The sequence below is a fragment of the Ambystoma mexicanum genome, chromosome 9 (assembly GCF_040938575.1).
Source record: "Ambystoma mexicanum isolate Mex_15411 chromosome 9, UKY_AmexF1_1, whole genome shotgun sequence".
In the NCBI taxonomy this organism is placed as follows: domain Eukaryota; kingdom Metazoa; phylum Chordata; class Amphibia; order Caudata; family Ambystomatidae; genus Ambystoma; species Ambystoma mexicanum.
In genome coordinates, this window is record NC_090931.1 from 854,636,330 (window position 1) to 854,660,232 (window position 23,903).

Below are 23,903 nucleotides of genomic sequence, written 5' to 3' on the forward strand. Positions count from 1 at the left end.
TATAGCGCTCCGGACCCAGAGGTATAAGGGCGCATATGAACAGGGTTACAGATACATTATAGGCAGTTACAAAGTACAATTGCGAACATTATACATAATATATACAGTTAGCAGAATACTGATGTATAATATACAATTTACCAGAGAGGGGCATCCTTTAGGAATAGTCTGTGACGCTATTGTTTGTCCAGTAACCAGATGATAACCTGTTTTCTAAAGGGTAGAAACGGGCCAATAGTTTTGATGTTGAAGCATACGTTATATTTGCAGTGCTCCAAATCATTTAATTAGCACAATTAGCATTTTCTGTTTGCATAATCAGTGGCACACTAATAACACACAATTGGAATACTTTGCATGTTTCCATAATTCCCCACTTCTCACAAAACACCACTTGCCCATTTCATATTGCCCCTCACCTCAATAAGGATTCTTTATACGTGTCCACAATGCGATGACCAAAGTCCAAATCCAGTTATCGCTGTATTCTTCTTATTTGTGTTTATTACATTTGTTTCCAACATGAGCTATTGCTGGTAGTGCCTATGACCTTTGTGTGATTCTGTGGCCAGTGGGCACCACAAATAGTGAGTGGTGGGGCCCAGCTCCTTGTCTTTGTAGTTGCTTTAGAGCCTGCCAGTTGCCACATGCCAAGCGACCCACAGAAGATGGACCGCAGCGCCATACGTCTAGGATGCAGTACTGCCCTCCTGCCACTTTGTCAATACACTCTATAGGACACACTCCATTCTTAAAAACCTTCAATCTAATTGAAGTTCTGTTGGATCCTGATGAAGCATTAGTGAACTGTTGGATCAATTGCAAGTATAGTAGTGGCAGATACATGGTATACGACAGTGAACGATGTAGCATACATATATACCTATGTCACTGCCACAATTAGTTGCGATACTTGGGTTGTTATAACATTTGGAGTAGATTTTCAGGTTCAAACCCAAGAAATCACATTTAACTAATCTCTGGATATAGTAGTTAAAAGTTTCAGGCTGCCTAATCTGACGCCACAATCTGAGATGCACGAAAGGATAGGGAATTATTGTGTCGGGACATTTTCTATCATTTCCCCAAATGTTTGGCCTTATTGTTGTAAACTGGTAGCAGCCACATTAGGGGAGTTTTCTTTTACATTCCTAACTGCTTAAAAACAGTACTATTTAAAATGACCTAAGAAAATATCTACCTGATGAAGGACACAGCGAGGAATGTTGAGAAGCAATATCTCATCCTTTTCCAATGGAGCACATGTTGAGCTCAGTGATAACATTGTAAATCTACAACCTGTGACTCTCTAGATAGTTTGTACTACAATTCTCATAATCCCTCACAATTGACTATACTGACACGGGCTGATAGGAGCTGTTGTCCAAAAGATCTGGTGAGTCAAAGCTCGCAGACAGGCCCCTTTTCTATATCAACGGCAATTCCTTCTAACACACACAAAGCAGCACCCAAAGGGCTACACATGAAATTCTGGGTGATTTTGTGATCATATTAAGTATTTGTGATCGCACAATGCTGTGTGAACAGATGAGGACATACAAATGTCATTTATATCACATTGCCCTGGTAAAGGGGCATTTACCCATTGATGTAAATTACCCCAAATAACCATTTAGCTCATAGAGTAATCTGCCAATCAGTAGAATAAGTCGCCCCTTTATGATTGAAAGGGTTTAGAAGTAATACGTATTGCAATTGTTGCCTTTGCCAGAGGCACAATGTTTGCCACATCCTGCGTGCCCTGCTTGGGACATGGTAGACCTTAAATCATGGTTGCATGTGCAACCTGTAGCAGCAATCGTACCACAATCGTGGGGCCATGGGTTATGTTTTGCAACCCTACAGCGAAGGCTTTTGCCACCTTCAGAGCACTTACAGTTCAGCATGGGAGGGTGGTACCTTCTGTCATCAACCTCCTGTCCTGAAGAGGATTGGTACGGCTGCTCCTGGGCGCTTAAAGAGCTCCCACCCAAACCAAAGCCAACAGTGGCTTCTTACTGAGTTCAATTGTCTGCTTTTTGGTTGAAGTCCAGAAAGAAAGTACCTCTCTATTCCCCCCGGGCTCCCTTCGAAATGAAGTAGCATTGCAAAAGAAAAAAAAAAACAATTTAAGCAGTTAAAACATAAAATAGGTTAAGTCCAGACAGACACAGACAATGACGGACATTTTTGAAAGCACTCAAATGCAAACACACATTCATTGGAATTAGACTAACGCGAATCATACTTTTTAGGAGAAACAGCAGGACATATGCTGAAACGGCGGGGAGCCTTCAATGGAAGCATTTTCAGAAACAATCCAATTGTTTAAGTACCACTTTCAGAAAATGTACGATGGAGATTGGGACCAACCCCTGGGTTTGATCCGGCACAAATTGTGCTGCTGGAGTGCTGTGGAAGGGACCGAGTGGGAGACACTTTGGGGGTCTTCCCGATGCACGGCAGTCAGATACTCTTTGGCGGAATCTCCCATGAACTGTCTGAAGTTATCACTTAGACACACGTTAAGAATGATATCCGCAGCCAGGCACTTGGGTGGAGCCTCGAAGAAATGTTTGGTGCAAGCCAGATTGTCATTGAGGCTATGCCTAAAAGCCGGCTGTATCATAGAGCTCTAGTGGTTAAAACATTACCCGACACACATCCAGTCCTGGATGAGAAGTTCATATTTTAAACTCAGCCCCACAGAGCCCAGTTGGCTTCTTGGGTCTGCAAACAGTCACGGCTTGACGTGGACAGGGAACTAAAAGGCCCTCGATATTTATTTCAAAGGGGCACCATTTTACAACGTGCAAACGAAAATGGCGTCTTAATTGTTTGAGAGCTCTCAGAAAAGAGGGCCATGGTTCAGAGGCCCCCACGGACATCTCCAGACATCCCTGTACGCCAGTCCGCCATTGATCATGGGATCAAATGATTGAAGCCAAAAATAACGCAAATCGCTAAGTAGGCTGCACTATCAATTGCAGTCTTTCCTTAAAACTTCACATGGCCAGGTGTCAATTAGAAATAGTTCACAAAATCAAGTCTTTCTCACCGCCTCAAACTTCAGGATGTTCGGCACAGTCCATAGTTCTATCACACCTGGATGGAGGAAACGGTCCTCTCCGGCAACCCCCGCCTCGAAGATCCGGCCACTTTAAGTAGTAAATAAAGTTTCCGCCCCTGCACTCGCCAGCATTAAAACATTTGATCACATGTCCACACCCTGTGGGGCCACACTGACCAAAGAAAGGTATGTAAAATGGGGCAACCGCTCATTCTCCACGCAGGTCTATCTCCTCTGGAAGTGCATTCCAATCACTCGGAGGAAAGCATCTAATCATCTATAGTTTAAAAATGATCTAAAAAACCTTATTACGCCCGATGTTCTTACATAATTAACTTAAACCTACAGCACACCTGCCCATGCAGGAATGCTAATTACCAAGGTGCCCTCAAGAGCAAATGTTTGCGTTCAAAAAATACCATCTTCATTACAATTATTTATTCAAACATCAAGATCATTTAACAATAACAGATGATACTTAAAAACCATTAATACATTCATAAAAGGTCCTACAATAACAATATTAAAATCTGGTTCGCATTCCTCAATCCGGTATGCAGTCTTTCCATCGAAAATATTTCCATGGAATCATTATCCATCGAAATTCATTCATTGAAATGCATATTCCTTGAATGAATTTCGATGGATTTGCAACTCAAACATACCTTTAAACTAGATGTATGTTTGGACTGGCAATTCAATGGGTTGAGGAAATGGTTATTTTTTGAAAATGGGGTTTGAGGGGGGATATGGGGGTAGGACCCCCGGGGGTTGAGGGGGGGGGTTTGTGGGAGTACCCCCATACACAATAAATACCACAAGTTATAGGGAGCTGTCCAGTTCTGAAATATATTAAAGATTTCAGCACTGGACAAGGGTTACATTTTTGAAAATGGGGTCTGGGGGCTTGGGGGTGAAGACCCCTGGGGGATTTGTGGGGGGGGCTAATAAACAATACATACCACAAGTTACAGGGAGCTGTCCAGTGTTAAAATTATAAATTTCAGCACTGGACAACTCTCTGTAACGTTGTAACGTTAAGCATGTTTAATCGAATTTCCATGCAAAAAATGTAAAGTGTTTATATAACGAAACCCTATTAGATTAAAGGGTTTCGATGCATAAAGACTTTGCACTTTATGTATGGCAATTTGATGGAACATTTTTCGTTGGATGACTTTCGATGCATTTTTTTGTTCGATGGTAAATCTTCGATGCAAAGACTAGTAACCCTCAATACAAGTATACATATGAATGCAAATGCGAATGCCAACCTGAATAATCCTTGAACCCGCCAGTATCACATGGAAGGCTGCAGGAACTCACCACCGGACCTAGCTGAATGATGGCTGTTTAGGGAGGCCAGCACAATTGTAGAAGTCGCAATAATGTAAAACTGGAAACAAAAAGTTCCAAAGAATACATAGACAGGCCTCCACATATACACTTGCTCTGTGGAACACTATCCAAACCCAAATCCCCACAGCACCTCAACAGAAATGTGAAGAACATGCTAATTTACAAGTATTTACACAACTGTGCTCCCTGAAGTACTGCTCAGCAGGTGCATCTCTTGCCTGACCATCCTTTTGTTTACTCATCCATTGTAAAGAGCTCTGTTGCTTGCTAGCTTTACATGCATACTCATAAATATACCTTCCTCTTATGCTTATGCTTTTAAAGTGATGGTTAAGCTCGGTTGTGGCTACAGACACAGGTTTTATACAGAGTTTAGTCTGGACCCTCCCCTTGTCCAGCATTTTCTCCTCCTTGATTTTAGCTCCAGCCACGGCTCCTTCTCCTCTGTCGTGAACGAAGCTTGTGCCTCTCCTAGCCGAGTATGTTATTCCCCAATGTTTGGTCTCCCTGTGTGCGACTTGTGTCCCTCTTTCCTATTTGCTCCATTGGGGGTGTTTTCTCTATTTAATTCAGTGATCACAGCCTGTGCCTCTCACTTCCGAGTATGTTATTCCCCAATGTCTTTTCTCCCTCTGTGTGTGACTGTTATCACCCTATCCTATTTGCTTCCTACTGGATGTTTTTTTTCTGTTTCACTCAAAGTTCCCACCGTTATTGGACTTCTGTTTGTAATCGTCATTAGTGTGGAACTCTGTAACAAGGACAAAGTGCTTAAAAGGCCAATTGACTATTGGATTTGAGTTGCTGCTGTGCAGGCATCTGTGTCCCTAGGGCGGAAGGCATTGCTCGCAAATGTGCTGAAAGGACATTTCTCTATTTTTGTAGGCCAACCAGGAAAACATTCTGCACTGTCTGACGCAAGCACTGACCTCGGGAGCAACCGTGTGTTTACTTTCAGAGTATGTGGCCTCAGATTAACAATGTTAGGCTTCCAGTCAGCCATTGAATCCAGTTACATGTAGTAAGTAGTTGCTGCACAGCGGCAAAGATGTATTACAATATGGGGGTATCGGTTTCAGGGTTCGTTTTTGGATCCATATGGTATATTACTATTCCCCAACCTACCACTGAGAATTACTTCATATTTCTTTATAATGGTGCACAATACATTCCTTTTACGTTTTAAAGCACTGTTCCTATTTTTATATTAGTACTAGTAGTCATTTGTATAGCGCCTTTATCCGGTTAATATAGCCTCAACACACTTGTGGTGGGAACGCCCTCGGAGGACTGATATCTAAGGTGTCGGAAATTGTGTGAAGGCTAGAATACGTGTGTGAATTTGACCAGGATAAATTGTTCTGAGGGTTAGCCTGGCTCCAAAAAGCTACCCATGAAACCAGGCACATGGATGGGTGATGAGTGGGGAATATGTGTGATAGCAAGAAAGACTTGTAAAGTGACCAGTGAAGCTGAATGTTGTCGTAGGGTGTTGTTGCATTCTGATGGGAAGGAGGTATTGCGAGCTGTGTTTAAGCCTGGGGGGGGAGTGTTATGTGTCCAGCTAGACCTATATTTTGTCGTAGTCGTCGCTGCATTCTAATGCGTGCGGGTGGGTAGCCATGCCTGTGGCCGAAGTTCACTGAAGCGGTGTGTGCATAGTACCTTGAGGCTCGGACAGAACCTTGCTGTGAAGTAGTTGGGTGCTAAGGTCATCTGTGAAAGGCTTCATTATCAGTGGAGTACCTTTGCTGAAAATGTTAGGGGGGGACATGACATCTGAAGAAAAGGTGTCCCAGCCAAATGAATGGGGACAAAATGGTGTGCCATGAAAGTTGGGGGGACAAACACCCCTGTCCCCCCCTAAAATTCCGCCCATGTTCATTATCACTGGGTGCAATAGAACATGCTGGCCTAATACATCTTCTAAGCGTAACAGACAGGCTATCAACCTGGACCTTATCATTTCAATTCCAAATATCTTCTGAGTGCATTTATCAGCAATCCCCATATATATTTTGACAGTAGACAGGCTAACAGCATGGTTCTCCTCTAAGTGTGATGTCAAGGTGGGGTGCAATAGATGGGAGAACCCAGTACTTACTGCATGCCCTGGGCATGCTATCCTAATACATTTCTTGAGTAATATACTGCCTACCCTCAAACTGACAGGAGGTATGTATAGGATGTATGTGCACACCATGCTGAGTGAAAAGGGGACAGGTGGACCATTGTGTGTTGGTGTAAACTGAGTGGTGTGTGGATTGGGTGTGCAGGGCGGGCCGACGCGACAATGGTAATACAGTAATAATACCATATACTAACGAGTACCATTTTCTATTGGATAATAATTGTATATAAAAAGTTTTCTATTTAAAGCGCTTTGTATAAAAGCGCTATATAAATAATAATTAATATTATAATACTATTCATAGCACCAAATGGTATGGCCATTACTATGTACTTCTACCTTCATAGAAATGCATTACCCCAATTTGTATTTAATAAAGCTGTACAAAGATGCTGAGGCATATGTGACATCACAAGAAGCAGCCCGCAGATGGCCTTTTACGACTGTCGTAAACACCAGCTGTGAGGCCGTTTACTTTTTATGAACAGGAAGACGTTAATGCGAATCTTGCCAGTTTCCAAGAGTGCCCAACGGCGACAGCTTCACGGAAACGCAACTCCTCGTTGTCGAAGCCTGGAACCATGATCCTAGCCATCTTCCCTCCATCGTTTGTTCTGCTCGTATTTCACAGGGCTGTTTAATACAAGCCTGCACATATGCGTTTCTTGTAGCCCTTGCAGACACAGTTGTGCTTGTATTGCTAAATACTGCAGCCAGATCACTACACAAATATTTGGTATTCATGTTATGAAGCGGACGTGCGGATGTAGTGTGTGTCCAGTAGAGTAACGTTGCTGAAAATGTGGGGCGGGAACAAGCCATCTAAATGAAAGGGGCCCCAGCCAAATCAGTGGGACAAAATTGTGTGCCACAAAAGTTGGAGGGGACAAACACCCTTGTCCCTTCTAAAATGACACCCATTTGGCCTCATTACGAGGTTGGAGGTAGTCATGGAGCTATTAGCTCCATAGCTGCCTCCAAAACCCTCCCGACCCCGCCTTGGTGAATGGAGCAATTACCGGTCCATTCCAAGGTTTGCGGGACCGGTAATTCCCCATTCACCAGGGCCCTTCCCCATTCCCATTTGAGCCACCATAGGGCTAGATGGGAATGGGGAAGGCGCTAATAACGGTACCGCAAAATAGCGGTACCGTTATTAGCTCCAGAGTCCCTTTGCGGGTCCCGTCCTTAACGCCTGGAAAAACCAGGCGTTAAGGGAGGACCCGCAAAGGGAACTCGTAGTAGGGCGGTAAGGGATTATCGGCACTGGTGCCCGTACCGGTGCCGGTAATCCCTTACCGCCCGCCTCGTAATGAAGCCCATTGAGATGGAGACCTCAGTTGTTAGTCAGAGGTCTCTGGGGCCTTAGCCCCTCGTCATAGCCAACAAGACCTCTCCGAGAGCTAAGCGCTCTCCTGTGCAATGCAGTCGTAGGTTTGAATCCCAGTTTTGCCAACTCTTTCTAAGGTTGATGAATAAAGAACCTTTACATTTAGTAGTAATAACACCTATTATGTCAGTGTTAGCTTGAAAGCAGGCGGACTCTGATACGAAGACTATATAGCAAGCATTGTCAGCGCCCACACGGTTATCCTTTGTGTAGGCATGAAATAGGCATTTGCCAGCCACTGTCACTAACTGGCAGATAATGGTAGAAGCTGCAAAAGGACCTGGGTATGTGGTCATATCAATATATATCTAACACCAATACGCAAGCCATAACTGTTGCAATTGCCAATGCTTGTTTTAAGCAGGACTTCAGTGCAAAGACACGCACACTGCTTATAAATCAAGTGGCTGAAGGGACACTTGGTTAAGACTTTTTTATTACACCAGTATCACATTTACAGCTCCTAACAAGCAATTAACTCTCAACAGACTGCTTTGAAATAACACTGGCAGGCACTTGCAGCACAACGTTGGATGTCACTGTTTGACAAAGCAAGTCAAAGAGATCCCAGGAAGAGATGTTTAGGTGGGGAGGGTATTGAAGCAGGTGGGAATGGCCATAGGGAGTGTCATGGCCCTGGACAGTCAATGGTTCAGTAAATAAGTAAACCACACCTGCAAGCTGTGTGCGCTTTCTCATATCCCATCTCCCGCTTATCAGTACTTCAGTGCAATAGTTTAGTGCCACCTAACAGCCAATACAAAGCATTGAATAATATTATTGCTATTATTTGGAGGTGATGGGGCACTTATCACCTGTCCAGAAATATTCAGATTCCTTTATTGGTCATTCCTCCAATGACGACTAAGCTTGCACCTGTCCGAACTGTGGTGCTGCCCCTGCAGGCTGAGAAGGAACATTGGCATGTCTATCTAAATAGGTATGCTCAGCCACGAACATTATTGCAGAATCTGAATTGGAAGGTTGCCTAGCGACAGCACTGTCACAGTGGCTAATTGTCAAGGAGCCTCCATTGTTCTGAACTGGTTCTTAACCCAAATTTCAGTTTGTTTTAGGAGCACTATGTGCCCTCATTGTGAAATGGAAATCAGTGGGTCCCGCGGGGCCCTCGGAATTCCAACATGGAAAGACGTCCCCTTATACCAATATTAGTCAGCACATTATTCGGAATCTATAGCGGGATACCACCAAATGAATGTGCCATTGCCGGCACATGATCTGCTGGAATTACCAGCAGATTACGATGCCGGTAATGGTAGGGTAATCCCCATTCCATGGAGACCATAGGACTCCGTGGGGGGATTGCTGGCATCACCGGCACCAGTAATACCGATGCTGGTAATACCGGTGGGGTGCCTGAGTTACCTCCAGCTCAAGCCATTCCACCAGCGAACTTGTACTCTGCCGGTCTGGAAACGTGCCGGTAAACAGAATCAGCGGCACGTTAATTCTGGACCACCAGGATGATAATGAGGCGCATTGTACGGAATCCGAAACCCCACCAGCAATTATATTCTTCTCAAACTGAATTTCCGAATTACAAGTATATCTGTGCCTTGGTTCTCCAAGGAGAGGAACACATTACAGAGTGACTTCCTTCGGAGCCGGATCCCTGTGCAGTGAACTGAGAACTATTTATTTCTGAGACGTAGGAGGAAATAACAAACCCCAGGAGCCGTGCCGTGCAGGAGCATTTCTCAAAAGCCATTATTTTATGTACATGACTAGGGGCAGAAGTCTTTGCTGACCTTTATCGACATTCGTTCCATTCCAGCAAGGCAGCCTAGCCAAAGTTCAGGCATTATGAAATTGTATATGTCACTATGAGTCGTCAATATTACTGATGACTTTATGACTTGTATTCAATGTTCTCCATGGCTACAGGAAATGCATGCATCCAGCAGGGGTGGACTGGCAGCCAAAGTGGCCCCACATTACACATTTTCAGCAAGCCCAACCCTTTTCCTATGGAAACATTTGGAAATACCACATAAAAGAGGCCCAGGGTGCAGAGGCCCACCGGGAAATCTCCAGAGTTCCCTATATTGCCACTCCACCCTTGGCATGCAGTCCAGACCAGAAGGAAAATGTGGTGCTCAGCTTGTTGTGATATCAAATGTGTGTGTGTGGCTCTCAGAGAGCCACACACACACATACACATTGACAGCTATCGTATGAAATCTCGAAAAAGGAGAAATCATTTTATAATAATAATAATAATAATAATTTGGCATTTATATAGCGCTACGAAGCCTCAGGTATCTGAGCGCTGCTTATTATTACCCACGGTGTGTGATGCTCACACACCGTGGGTTTATGTTTATGTAACTCTTCTGAATTCCAGGCTCCTGGAATATCTTTTTCCAGAGAAATGATCTTGATAGTCACAAATGGAGGAACACACAATGCATGCTCCAAACCAACGCAATTCAATCCAGACAAAAGAAAATATACATTTTTATTATGAAAATGAACTTCTAGAAGTGCTGGATTCATTTGCTTGCCTCTAATTATTGACTCCCTTGTTGGGCGTTCCAGGTCATTTACTGGTTCTATGCGATCTTTTCGGATATTAAAGGCTGCATACAAAAAAGACTGGGTTTTTTTCGGCCATTTGGTGCGGCCTTTAATATTAAAAATACATCAGTGTTCGGCCGTCCAACCACGTGAAAAACAATCTCCCGCTTGAAATTGGTGGTCTCTCCGCCCGGAACCCTCCCTTTGATCACACCCCCCCCTTGCCATAACTATGCTTGCCCACCCCCTCACAGATAGTTACACGCACACTGTCCAACACACAACATACACAGAGACACATAGGCACACAAATCCTCACCTCAAGCGACTTCCGTCTTTTTCCAGCCATCCCTGCTGTGCCCGTCAGACCCTGCGCGCTCTCGTGTGCAGCATGGGCGTGACAGTTAGATTTAGAAGGTCTGCTCTGAGAGGTCTCCGAGTGTTCTTTCTATATCGGTCAATTGAATTGCTGTGAAAATTAAATAAACCGTTTCACTTAATACCCATCTACTCCGTTTCCCAGCTTTTTCCCATTTCCATGTACGGAAGGCCTATTGCCGCCTACTGGTTTCCCACAAAGGAGGTAAATATAGGCCAATACAACCCACCAAGCCTCACCCTGCCCAAAATCGAAAGTGATGAATTCTATCCGTTTTTTTTCCTCCAAATCCGAGCCATTTGTCAGATCTCGGTGGACCTTACGAAATTTGATTTTGTTGCAATTTCTTTTGAAACGCCTACCTTCGTTATTAATGGGGCGGGGAAGTGCCATGCTGCCTATAGACTCCCAGTTCCCGCTACCATCGAAGTACACGTGACCACGTGCCCTGTCTGCTGGTTAGGCAATTTAGCAATATTTTATTTTAATTGTGTATTTGTCATTTTCATCATACAGCGTACCAGTGTTCCATAACTTGGTCTTCCCACATTGTGCTCCTTACCCTTCTTCAGTCCATCAATACAAACAATCGGGGGCGATAACTTGGCCTCTATCATCCAAGGCAATGTTGTAATTGATTAAGAAATGCATTTTTGAACTGGAGGGAGAGTGGATACATTTTGTAACATGTGCCCTGAAGATGCCCATGCCCGAATTTGTCTTCTGCATTTCAGTGACTTCTTAGGGTCTTCCTTCTGCTCCTTCCACGTCTCTGTTGATGGCCCCAATAAATCTCCCATTCTATTTATGTGTCTCGGGCATTGACCAGGTCTCTGCCACCTGTGTTAAGGATGGCAATCCTGCCCAACTGGAATTGCCTTAAGCAAATGATAGATTGAACAGTAGTTGAACAAGAGGCGCTAGACATCACTTAAATGTTGCTTCATTTTCTGTGATCATAATCCTCGATTGAGGCCATAGCTATTTAGTAGTTTCCTGCATCTCAGAAATGCTTAGAGAGCCGCGGGATCCAATTGTGGTCCGTTCCCATTCTTCCCAATCGTAGGCTGAAGAGGTTGCTTTCTACTGGCAAGTTGCAGTACAGCAGATTTGCCGCACAGGCCCTTCATGTACCTCTACTACTACACATGTATTGTGACATCATTACACTCTAGTAGTATCTTCTACAGTGGCAAAGCTATTGTATGCATCCTGTTGACATGGCCATTGGCTTTACACCTATGCTGTCCCCACCTCCTGCTTCAGTATTTGGTTCCAATTAGCAGACCACAGAATAGAGCCATGTGACGGAGTAATGAAAGGGTGCTTATCCCTTAACTTCCATACCCTTTTGAGCCAAATGGTCTTCACGCCCCACTAAAGCCTTGTATCGGTTTTAAATATATGCACGCTGGTGATATAACACACTTTTCAGCAAATGTAATTATCCAATGATCTTCATCCCAACCTGGCATTTTTGATATTTGCAGACCTTTTTATTGTAAACCGAGACCCAGGACATTGTATATGACTTCCAGTCCCAGGGTCATGTAAGATAGCGTTTCCTATTGAGAAATGAATCCATGAACCGGAGTGTGTGAGAATCATTTCAATGAAAATATGAACTTAAATGTCTATCCAAAATGATGCCTTCTCTTGGCTATCCATCGAAGGTTGGCGTGCCAGATTTGTGAATGCGCATGTATTTCCTTCCGTGTGGTTATCGTACAGACATCATCTCCGTCATGCGGATTCATCTGGACTCCTCTGAGCATCCTACGGTTCAAGGGAGCCTCTGCACAGTACACAGGTCTGACACTAAAAGTTGCATATTGTGACTTGGTGAAAAACTAAAGTCTAAAATCCAGATTTTGAATACAAACAAAAAAACGTGTGTTTTGTATTATTGGATTGTATTAATTTGCAGTGTTGCCAGACTAATGGATGTGGGGGGGGGACGTATCCTAATTAAATCAGTGTTATTTACTCTTTCGTTTTTGAATGTTTAGTTTGTTGCATGGAAACGAGTTTTCACGACCACAGTAAAATGGAGGCTCTGAGAATGGTATGAACATGGTCAATGTTGAACAGCATGGTGTAGTGTGGGTCAGCGAGAGCGGAGGCCGCTTGAGGTTTTCATGATGGTATGTTTGTAACAGCAAAGAGCCCTGCGTTTACGCTATGCAGAAAGAAACACGCAGTGTCGTGTGAACGGAAGGTTACCTCGGCAGTCTAAGTTATCACCTAACACATTGCATTGGATCACCTGTGTGAGTGAAACTCACCGATGTGCGTAATGGGAATATCTTGCATGTGTAAAGTTGCCATAGATGGCTGTCTTATCATTGGAATTGACATACTCCAAAGGCGACTGCACTAGACTGTGGTTCCACCAGCTATTGTTTCTTCCGACCCAATCGAATCTTGCAAATTCTATCACGTTGACATGTTTCCAAGTTATTTTCTTTGATAAATTGTTCCTGGACTTGGATGTTTTCAAAATTCTTTCCCTGTAGATTTTATTTTTGGCTTGGGGTTTAAATAAAGCGTTTTCAGTTCTTTGATTTTAGAGGAGAAGCTGTGATTGTAATGACTATTAAGCAGTAACCACAAAATCGGCGTATAAGGGGAGCATTCCCATTTCAATTCTGTAACCGAAGCTTCATTTGTGCATGGCTGCCAGGTGCTCGGCCCCATGACTTACACTGAAGCAGGGGCTGAGAACCAGCAATTCAGGCAATGTTTGCTGTGCTTGTTTTTCTGCTCACTAGGCTGACCCTGTGGCAGCACGCCCCTTGCAAAGCACCCACTTCTGTTGCAAAGCAGAATGTTTCTGTGGGACGCATCAGTTGCACGTTTTTCCTGCAATGGAATTAATCCACTTCCGGCGACTGTGACACATTTTAAATTATTGAATGATAGCTTGAGCTTCCCTTCATAAGTCTCTCAATTCTGTATCTGTTTATCCACGTAGTTAGAAAGCATTGGTGTAAAATGGGCCATTTCACGCAATGTTTTTAAAATGTCTCTCTGAGACCTGTGTTGTTTAAACAAATGGCCACTGCATTTTCTCCATTCGTTACTGAATTCCCTGGAGCAAAGAATGCCTTTTCGTTTTACATGTTCACATTGCTATTGTGACACATAAAGGTGTAACTTGCGGTGAAATAGGTGCACGGTCCAAAACCCCAAAAAAAAACCTCCAGACCTATACTCAGTGGGACAGTGCACTAAGACAAATGGGGGGTGCAGGCATTTATTGTTTAACAAATTAAGGATTGATCCAAATTGAATGTCTGTTCACTGTCAAGTTAACTTTGGGAAGTACAACACAAGAAGTGTATATGCTACATAGGTTGTGCCATGAAGTCGGCACTGATCAAAAACCAGTCACACCCATAATCTCTCTTTTGTGAATGGTCAGTAATGTGAGGTGGACAACTTTGAGGCTATCTCAACATTTGCCATTTTATTAACACAAATATAATCATCTCCCTACTCTGCTGAGGATTCTCCTGCCTAACCAAAGCTAAGACAAGATAACTGACCCTCACACTAAACAACAAATACATAAAGTAAATCTATAGCAATACAACATAATATGAATATCGTTCACAGTCTTTGACCTACCTTCTAATTTCCTGGGTGATTTCACTTCCCCAGGATTCAAGGTCAATTCGGCAAATTTTCAACCGAGGAAAGGAATGACTCAAATCAGTTCTTGATGTTTCAAAGTGAATGTAAAAGATTGTTTCCCAAAGTTCCACTGATAGCAAAATGTGTCTGCTTGCTGAAATATCCACTTTCCACTTCCACCAAATAGCACCAATGGTAATCCCAGCTACAATGTTTTGTCACTTTCTCCAGAAGATGTGCCACAGTTCTAAAGAAAATACAATACCCACAACTATTAGTGATACACAGTTCTTGGTTAACAATGGATGGTCTCTTGATTACAACTTTAATGGTACATTTGTCAGGATGACTTTTCAGTGATGCTGCTTCCACTTCAACAACCTCACTCCTACTTGATTCACTATGAGAACATTCACCTTTGGTCTCACAATGTCACTGCTAGATTAAATCCTATAGAGGCCCCTAGGCAGTCGAAATGTCAGGGCCCCCACTTGCAAATTATAAGAATGCTAACACGGTACAGGCCGTTGCGCAGCAATACAACAAGCCCCTGCCTTCCTGGGGCCCCTAAAAGGAGTGGGGCCCATAGGCGGTGCCTACTTGGCCTAATGGATAATCCAGCACTGCACAGTATTCCACTTAATTTGAACTACTACAATATTGCATCCACTGACAACCAGATATACCACCACTGTTTCAGTACTTTGAACTACTACCACAGGTGGGAGTGCAGCAGGAGCATGGTTTGCCGTGGAGTGTGGACCTGGGATACCGAAGTCTGTGTACTCTTGTTGCTAACCCCCTGGAAGGGGAGTTGCAAGCAGCTTTGCTTCAAAAACTGATCATAGTGTGACAGTGCAGCACGGGAGTGTGGAAGGAGTGTGATTTGCCATGGTCCGCCGTGTGAAGACTGGGAAGCTGCTACTTATTTTGCTAATCACTCCCTGGGGCTGAGTACAATTGACCAATCACGGACTGCTAGCAAGGGGTAAGTGCTTTGTTCAATCTTTAAAAAGACTTGTTTCTGGACAGCCGGCTCCACTTACCACTGGGTTTAGATAACAAATATTAACATCGACCAAGTCACTTTCACAACTATAAGAAGGATGACCACCACTGTTAATGACTCAGCTGTTCGGTAGATCCCGGCAATATGATCATCCAGATCAGTAACTATGGGACGTACCGGCTTATGAACAGTTCAGATACATACATCTGCAGGCATATTTTGTTAAGTCTAGCAGTGACTGCAGGTCGTACACACCTTTTGAACTGCTAGGGAGATCCTGGTAATATGATCAGGTGAAATTGTGTCTCTGGGCCCAACTGGCCTCCGAGTGGTGTGTGCACTTCACTGTGTGCATTAGTGTGAGCCCATGAAACGATTGTAAATTGCAGACTCAAGCGTGGGACTGGGATTCCTCCGCCATATTTGTGTGCTGCGACCTTAAAGTATATTTGGCACTGCTGGAAAATGAAAAAGGGCAAATCAGTGAGATATGGTTTACACAGCGCAGGCTCATGTGCTGGCAAACGTGCCCGGAGTCCTGCTAGTGCAAACGCTGGTGTAAACCTGTTACATTGCACCAAAAAGGAGAAGAAAGACCTTAACGCTCGTAAGGACATGTCCATGTGGAAAGGTGGTATCTACCTTGCAGGATTGTCTAGAAATAGTGGATCTAGCCACACAAGTACCTATATGTGAAACCGGGAGTGTTGCAGTGACTACTAGGGAGCAAGCCTTCGAGGCTATTTGTGTTGAGCAGTCTCTGCTCAATTGCCCTAATCCCACTACCAAAGGTAAACAAAATATACGGACTCCATTACCTCGAAGGGGCAAACACGTTGAAACTATCTTATCTCCAGATGGCACTACGAAAGACCCGAAGCAACCCATGGAACTTCGAATGAAGGCTCTTGATGATGGCTAATTCATTGTTAATACTGATTTAGGGGGCGGTATTGTGGGAGAAGTTGCTTAAAGGGTCCGCTTGACAGTTGGGTTCTTTCCTCTCGTCCAAATATAACCAGACATGGGACATTACTGTAGGAACTTGAAGCCACTACTACAACTGCCAATTATACTGTACCAACTGTTTCAGATTCCCATGGACTTCTCGAGCGGGGGAGTCGGCTTTCTACTTGCAGCTCTGAACCCCAAGCCCTTGATTTTAAACGGAATCCTGGGCCGTTGCAAGGTCAACAAACTACTGTGACACATTTAACTGGGGTCTCTAGTCCTTGAACAACCTCTAGTGGGGGTATACGGTGCCCTGAAGGGGCAAAGGTCAGTATGGCCAGTGCCTCCCTCTCTTGGGATATAAGTTATACGCAGTATGAGGGGGGGGGAATGGCAAATTCATGTGCCCCACAATGGTTTGCACAAATGGCTTCACTGTGCACACCAGCTCCTGTAAGGGCTTCCGTCCAGCAAGCTGTTTCTAAATGTATAAAAAATAGTGGAGGTTGAGCCTTCTGTGGCCAGCCCTTTTTTTCCTTCTTTTTTTTTTCTTTATTGATTCGGTTGAATGACAAAATATCAATCTTTCAATAATTCTATCATTTGCTTAAGAGATTATAATTTGTTATGGTATGGATAAAATCAGTATACAAAGTTGATAATAAAAGAATTGATTAAATAACCTGGGAACATTTTCATCAATTGGAATCTCAGGATCATTCATCTTATATCATAGGTGTTATAATTTCATAAAAAGGTTTTAGAGAAAGTGATAGTGAACTAAGCCAAGTTCAATGAAAGTAAAAATCTGACAGGTGCAATTCTTAGAGCATTGCGGGTTGTACCAAATAATTGAATCTACATTACATCATGAGTCAATATTCTCAATTCCCCAAAATACATCCTGAAATGCAAGACCCGTTTGTCAGCTAAATCAGGGCATTCTGTCAACAAATGCCTTAGGGTTTCAGGTTGATTGAGATTTTTGCAAAATCTACATGTCAAGCCCTGTTTTAAATAGATCTTGGTTGTTGGACAAACGGTCTCCTCTGAGGATATTGAACGATTACAGTTGCCTAAGCATTATATCCAGGCCAACTGTGTTCTTGCAACTTTTGTTTCCCCATTCGTTGTTGAACGTGTGTGGAAGAACGTTAAAGCCCTGTATGAACTTGGCTTTGAAGTGTTTTCGTTCTACCAGTATAATGCACAGGGAGAATTGTTTACTTCTCATAGGCCTAGGAGTACTCAAGACTGTGCAATATCACATGTAAAACATCAGGTTGCTAGTGCTGCAGCTTTAAATGTGCACGAGGAAAATAATCATACTAGAATGCAAAGAATTTAGTTAAGGGCACATTATTGCTTATAATGACCTAATGTATCTCGGCCCAGCTCCTTTTCAATGGAACTCTCATGGCTATCGTTCATATCTGGTCAATCCTTTGAACTCTTTATGTCACATCTTTTTTTGCTACAAGAGACATGGTTAACAGCCCCTTTCTATATGGAAGGCTATCCTACACTTTTTCACCTGTCTACTCCCGTTACTATGGGCCGCCCTAAATGTGGGCTTTATTTCAGAGCTAAAATTGAATATGTGTATACTCAATTTGACGGCATCATGGATCATGATAATTTCCTTGCTTCTGTAGTGCCTGGTTTTCCATTTGAGATTGGGATGTGGCAGCATTGTCCATTCAGATTACAGTAGAGCCATCTTCCCACGTACCACTTGTGATTTCTTGGATGCAGGAATTTCATTCCCTCAGGTGCTAAAATGCTGGCCTCCATATATTTTCTGATTTCTTCATCTGTCAACTCCTTGGGTCCAAACCATGGCTCCACATCGATCAATAGCTTCATTCCTACTGCCTTCTTTGCTGTCTTCTTACATTGTGTGATTATTATTCTGATTACACAGAATCCAAACATTACCAACACCACTATTGCTCCCAGGAGCCTGAAGATATTCGCCATCCATTGTGGAACCCATGAGAAGATAGATGCACACCAGCTGTCATCTGCAATATCTTCTGTCTCATCTTCCATTTTGTCATGCAGCTTTGTCAGCAACGTTATGGCCTCTGTCAAGGTCCCATACCCATCCTGAGAAGATATGAACGTGCAAAATGATTCTCTGATTTTGGTGCAAACACCTCCATCCTTTGCTGTGATCATATCAAGGACATATCTGTTCTGGAGGGTCATCTGCCGATGGGCTTCAATTCTTCCATGATCGCCTTGAATCCCTTTATGGTAGTGTTGATTGTCTGCAGGAGTTCCCATCTGGTAATCTGTAACCATTTGGCGTTGGCCATCGGCTGTATCCCTGGCATAAAGATATTCATGAAGATCGAGGAAGTCTTGCAGGATAGCTTATGCTCATAAGGAATGGAATCAAAGGTTTCTATTGATTTAGCAGAGAAATAATTCTTCCTCCTTGTTCGATTCTGGAATTCAAGTGATCTTCCTCTCTTCAAATTGGCATCTTCTTTTGGAAACTCTCCAATGTTCAGGTCGCTTTGAGGAATCACTTACCATGGAACATGAATAAGCCCTATGGAACACATCCCTTCCCATTCTTTGGGCATCTTCATGTAATCTCTGGACCCACAGGCCTAGTAGTGATCCATTAGAACTATTGTCCCATACTTCATGCCTGGTACATCAAAAATTCAGCCACACTGATGATTTACTCCAATTTGCCTTGTGCCATTGTTTCTGAAACACAGAGCTGCACTGACCAGAGGTACTATTTACACTGGTCATCCTTTATCTTCGACCCATGTCAACAACTTCACAATTTTCAGCCAGTGGTGCTTGCATTCATTCTCTGCAGTATGTATAACTGGCTCATAATATGCCATTAGTGCTGCTGCCTTGCACACAATCAGGCCTTCCACCCATCCTTCTAGAGTCAACCAGGTTCTTTTAATTTGTAATTGACCTCTTTCCTTACATCTCTGTATCTCTTCTTGATTCTTGCCTTGAGAATCTAGCATCTTGTTTTCTTCTCTTCTGATTCCTGCTCCGTTCAGGCCAGGCTGTTCATATCTTGTCACTGAATTCTGTGTTTCGGGTCTCTCTCTTGTTTTCAAATCTTGCACATGGTTATCTTCTCTTTGGGATGTCTTTTCAGTTATCAATATCAAGGATGCTGTTTGACCCTGGAACTCTCCTTGTGTCTGGCAGAGTGCAATATGCGTTAGGCAATGAGTTTTTTGCACTGGTACCTCTGTAGCCATGAAGATCTTGGAGGTCCCCCTAGCATACGGTATGAGAGCACAAACATAGAAACTCTCTGTGGAAGTTCTCTCTCCCACCATTTCATGTGTTGATACCACATGTTATTACCCAAGTGTGCTGTACTGTCTAAATATGTGTTAATCCCATTATCGTCTTCCTCTGCACTTCTCCTGTGTCTTCCCCTTAAATGTTAGCAGCCCATGGAAACAACTCTAAAGCAGCTCTGCTTAGGGCAGAAAACACTCGAGACCTTGGCTTATCAGTAATGGGCACCAGTTTGTTTGATTCTTCTAGGAACGTCTGCTTTACTTAGACCAATAAAATAAGAGTTTGAATCAAAAGAAACAAGAAGACAAAGATGGAGACTGTGCATGCATATATTACACACACAAATATGAACCCACACCCTTTGTGGCATTTTGGAATCTCTTGGGCTTGCTCATTTCTTAAACCCGTAGCATTTTCAAGATCCCTCATTTTTGCTATGCTCAATTGAGGAAGGAAAAACACTACTGCGGCAACTGTAGTATATTTGGTACTTGTAGTAGCTCCTTTACGATTGCTATAATCCTCCTCCTTATTGCAGGGCCATTTTTAGGATCCTGTAAAAACATGTTGATACCCACATCTCTTGTAACAAGGGCAGGATAAGCTTGACGAATAAACAGAAAAATAGCAAGTACGATACAATGCACATTACTTTCGGGGAGAACCATAGACTCAGTCTAACAAGTATTCAGTAAGAAATTATCTGGGTATTGCTCCTGCTTCCAATTATCGAAACCAAACTCGAAATCTAGTTCAGGCATACTTGCAATGCATCAATAGCTTTCTCAAGTTAATTTTCAAGGAACTCTGTGACTCAAGCAACAAATTTGAGCGCCTGCTATAATATCTATAAGCAGTGTCAAGGCAGAGCCACAGTCCAAATACAAAATTGCATTTATTGGTCAATCCGTTGGTTTATCATCCTTCTTCTTTGTCATCAGATGAGTCTGCACACACTGAAATTCTTCTTCTTGTAATGCTTCTGTACCGATGACTGGGGGTTTTGCGGCCTCTCCGGTGTAGAGATTGACATCATTCAGGTGGATCCAAGTGCGTCTGCCTTGAACTTTTACTGCTGAGGGAGTAATGTCCTCCACCACATGAGGTCCAATGAATCTTGGCTCATGCCTCTTCCCAGTGAAGTTTCTGATCAGCAGTGTGTCACCAGCAAACAGTCTCGATGCTGGCAATAATTCTGAAGATCTGGTTGCTGAATGTTTTTCATCTGTGTTTTGAGACCGACCCCCTGTCGCTTGAGTTGATCTGAAATGACAGAGATACTAGTGGTCATACATGTCAAATAGTCATTCAATACATTTCCAAACATTTTTGCTGTACTCTGGGCATCACCTCTACTCCTTGATGGAGGAGTTAAAGGCATTCTCATTTGTTTCCCTGTCACTAGCTCGTGGGGTGTGAGGTGGTGGTCTGACCTGGGCTGATTCCTTAGGGCATATAAAGCTAGGGGTAGGCAATATAGCGATCTCTTTCTCAGCATCAAATTAAGCTTGGCAACCCTTTCCTTAAGAATGCTGTTGAGTCTCTTACATATCCGTTCACTTGCCGGTGAGAAGCAGAAGAGAACTTGTGTTTAATGTCAACAATAATCCTATTTGTTCAAATACTTCATTAAGAAAATTTGGCCCATTATCGAATCGCAGCACCTCACCCACTCCCCATCTTGGAAAAACTTCATGTACTAAAAATGTAGCTGCGCAAGTGGCATCAGGGTGTGTACAAGGACCTGCTTCGAGCCACCTGGAGAAGGGACACACCACCACTATCAGATACCTGTATCCATTACATACTTTCAGCATATCATCATAATCAATATGTAAATGCAGGAAAGGACCGTTCGGTTGAGAAATTACTCCTCTAATTGTTCGCAGTGTATGCCCAGTGGTAAACTTTTGACATACGATGCAGTTTACTACATAGAATGCAACATGTTATAACAGTTTCGGCATGAACCAGTCATCTGTAATTGTTGCAACAAGACTTTCCCTAGTTACATGCGCAGGGTAGTGCAGCTGTTCAAGCTTAACAATGCTACTGGCATCACCGGCTTTCCAGTGCTATCCTGCCACCATAATGCTTCTGTGGGGGATAAAGAACAACCCCTTCACTTCCATTATTTCTGCGGTGCACTGCATTGAATCTCCATTAATTGGGCTCTTGCTAAATGATTACCATAATCATAACTAACTGCTTCTTGACATCTGGAGTATCAAAACTTAAAATATCCGAAGAACATGCAACCTTTTTGGCCACTGCGTCTTCATTCCTGCAAAAAATAGCCAGTTCGCTTAGTATGCGCTGTGCATTCAACTATCGCTATGGCTACTGAGAGCCGTCGTGCCTTAATAAGCCTGTAATGATGCGTGCTGCAATGGAGTGCCGTCCTCTCTGAGGTAGCACAGTGCTAGTCCTGCGTGTATGGTTAACATCACATAGGAGGAGTTACTGTCACTGTCACTTCCTGCCCTTCATGTTTTTCGAGTGCAACAATAAGCACTACCAATTATACAGCTTGCGCTGAAAAGTGAGACCGTAGTCTTGCACTTACTACAACCACAAATTCACCATTTACTCTATGCCTCACTACAGCTGAGCCAGAATGCTTTTCTCTGCTAGTTTGATGAATTTCCAAAGAACCATCAATAAAGAGAATTTCTCCTCCTGACAATGCATTCCCTTTTATGTGTGGTATATCGTCATAAAACTCTATATAATTGTGCAGTCATGCACATGCTCGCCCTCTGCCACTGGCTCAGCTACAAAGGTGGCAGGGTTCACTATTTTACATCTGACCCTTTTAGTCGCAGGATTGTCCATCATTACTTCATTTAGAGAAGTTCTCTGAGATGTCAGTGTACACTTGGGTTTCTTCAAAATGCCAAACCAAGTATGCTCCACAAAAAGCGTCATAGAAAAACCCATTACAATACTTGTAGATTTCTCAAATGCAAATGCGGCGGATGCCAATGACTTTTCGCAAGGAAAATGCACTTTCATAACGGGTCTAAAATCCCCCTGTAATATGCCAGAGTTTTGTACCCTAATGGAGTCCTCTGTGTAAGCACAGCTGTCATAACTGTCTCATTGTTATGTGAAAACAAGAAAAACTCCTCAGCATAATTGGAAATTCCTAAAAGAGGAGCTGTACAAATTGCTTTCTTCAATCTTCCCTCCATTTCCTCAGTCCATTCTATTTTCGCTTTATTCACCTGTGCTTTCTTTAAACCCTGCAAAAGGGGTCTTGTATATGAACTATAGTCAAACACCCATGCTCATACATAATTACATAATTTCACGAACTGTTCCTTCTGTCTCACTGTGTGCTATTTTGCAGTTTTCATGATCGCTTCAGCTCTTTCAGGTGTCACCCTCTTTCCCCCATGTGAGATTAACTGGCCATGTACAACACCTCTTCTTGACAATACTGTAAACTTCTATTTGTCTACCTTGTATCCCTTGTCTCTAGAATAGTCATTAACTGAATTGAGTCTTGTCTGCACTCATCTTCTGTTGTGCTACAAATCAAAATGTCATCTATGTCCTGTATCACAGTGCTTTTCAAATCAATATTGCATAGGTCATCTGTAGGACTCTGTTAAAGACTGATGGGGACTCACAGTACCCTTGAGGCAAACAAATGTGTTTCAGATGGATTTGATGGAACGTAAATTAAGTCAAGTCTTGTGAGTCCTTGTGCAACGGGACTGAGAAAAACGCATTCTTCAAATCGATCACCATAAAATATTGTGCTTCTACTGGTATACTACATAGTATCCTCACTGGATTAGGAACTAAAGAATACTCTGCCTCTACAATCTGGTTAATCAGTCTCATATCTTGTATAAATCACCATGACACTCCCTTTTATTTTTTCACAGGGTAAACTGCGGTATTACATGATGACTCTGATGGTACCAGAATACCTTTCTCCATCAGTGCTTAAATATTCTCGAAAATACCCTCATCTGCTTCTCGAGACATTGGGTATTGTCTTGCTCAATGTAAAATTGCTCCTGGTTTCAGCTTTATTTTAACCTCCCCTACTCCCTTAGATAGAAGTCTTCGTCAAAAAAAGCTGGACGGTGCCGCATTACAGCCATGCACTGTGGGTTCTCCATTTTCTCT

The 23,903-nt window shown here is 43.1% G+C and overlaps 1 protein-coding gene and 1 long non-coding RNA gene across 2 annotated transcripts in view; one reads left to right on the forward strand and one right to left on the reverse strand.

Moving 5' to 3' along the window:
• The window catches only part of SPAG16 (sperm associated antigen 16), a 2,683,085-nt gene that overhangs the window by 937,125 nt on the left and 1,722,057 nt on the right, over positions 1 to 23,903 (forward strand). The gene's annotated exons all lie outside the window — the stretch shown is intronic.
• The window catches only part of LOC138488693 (uncharacterized), a 122,549-nt gene continuing 115,661 nt past the window's right edge, over positions 17,016 to 23,903 (reverse strand). Inside the window, exon 3 of the long non-coding RNA XR_011274694.1 lies at positions 17,016 to 21,023. This is a non-coding gene — a long non-coding RNA (uncharacterized lncRNA). The remainder of the gene's footprint in view (positions 21,024 to 23,903) is intronic.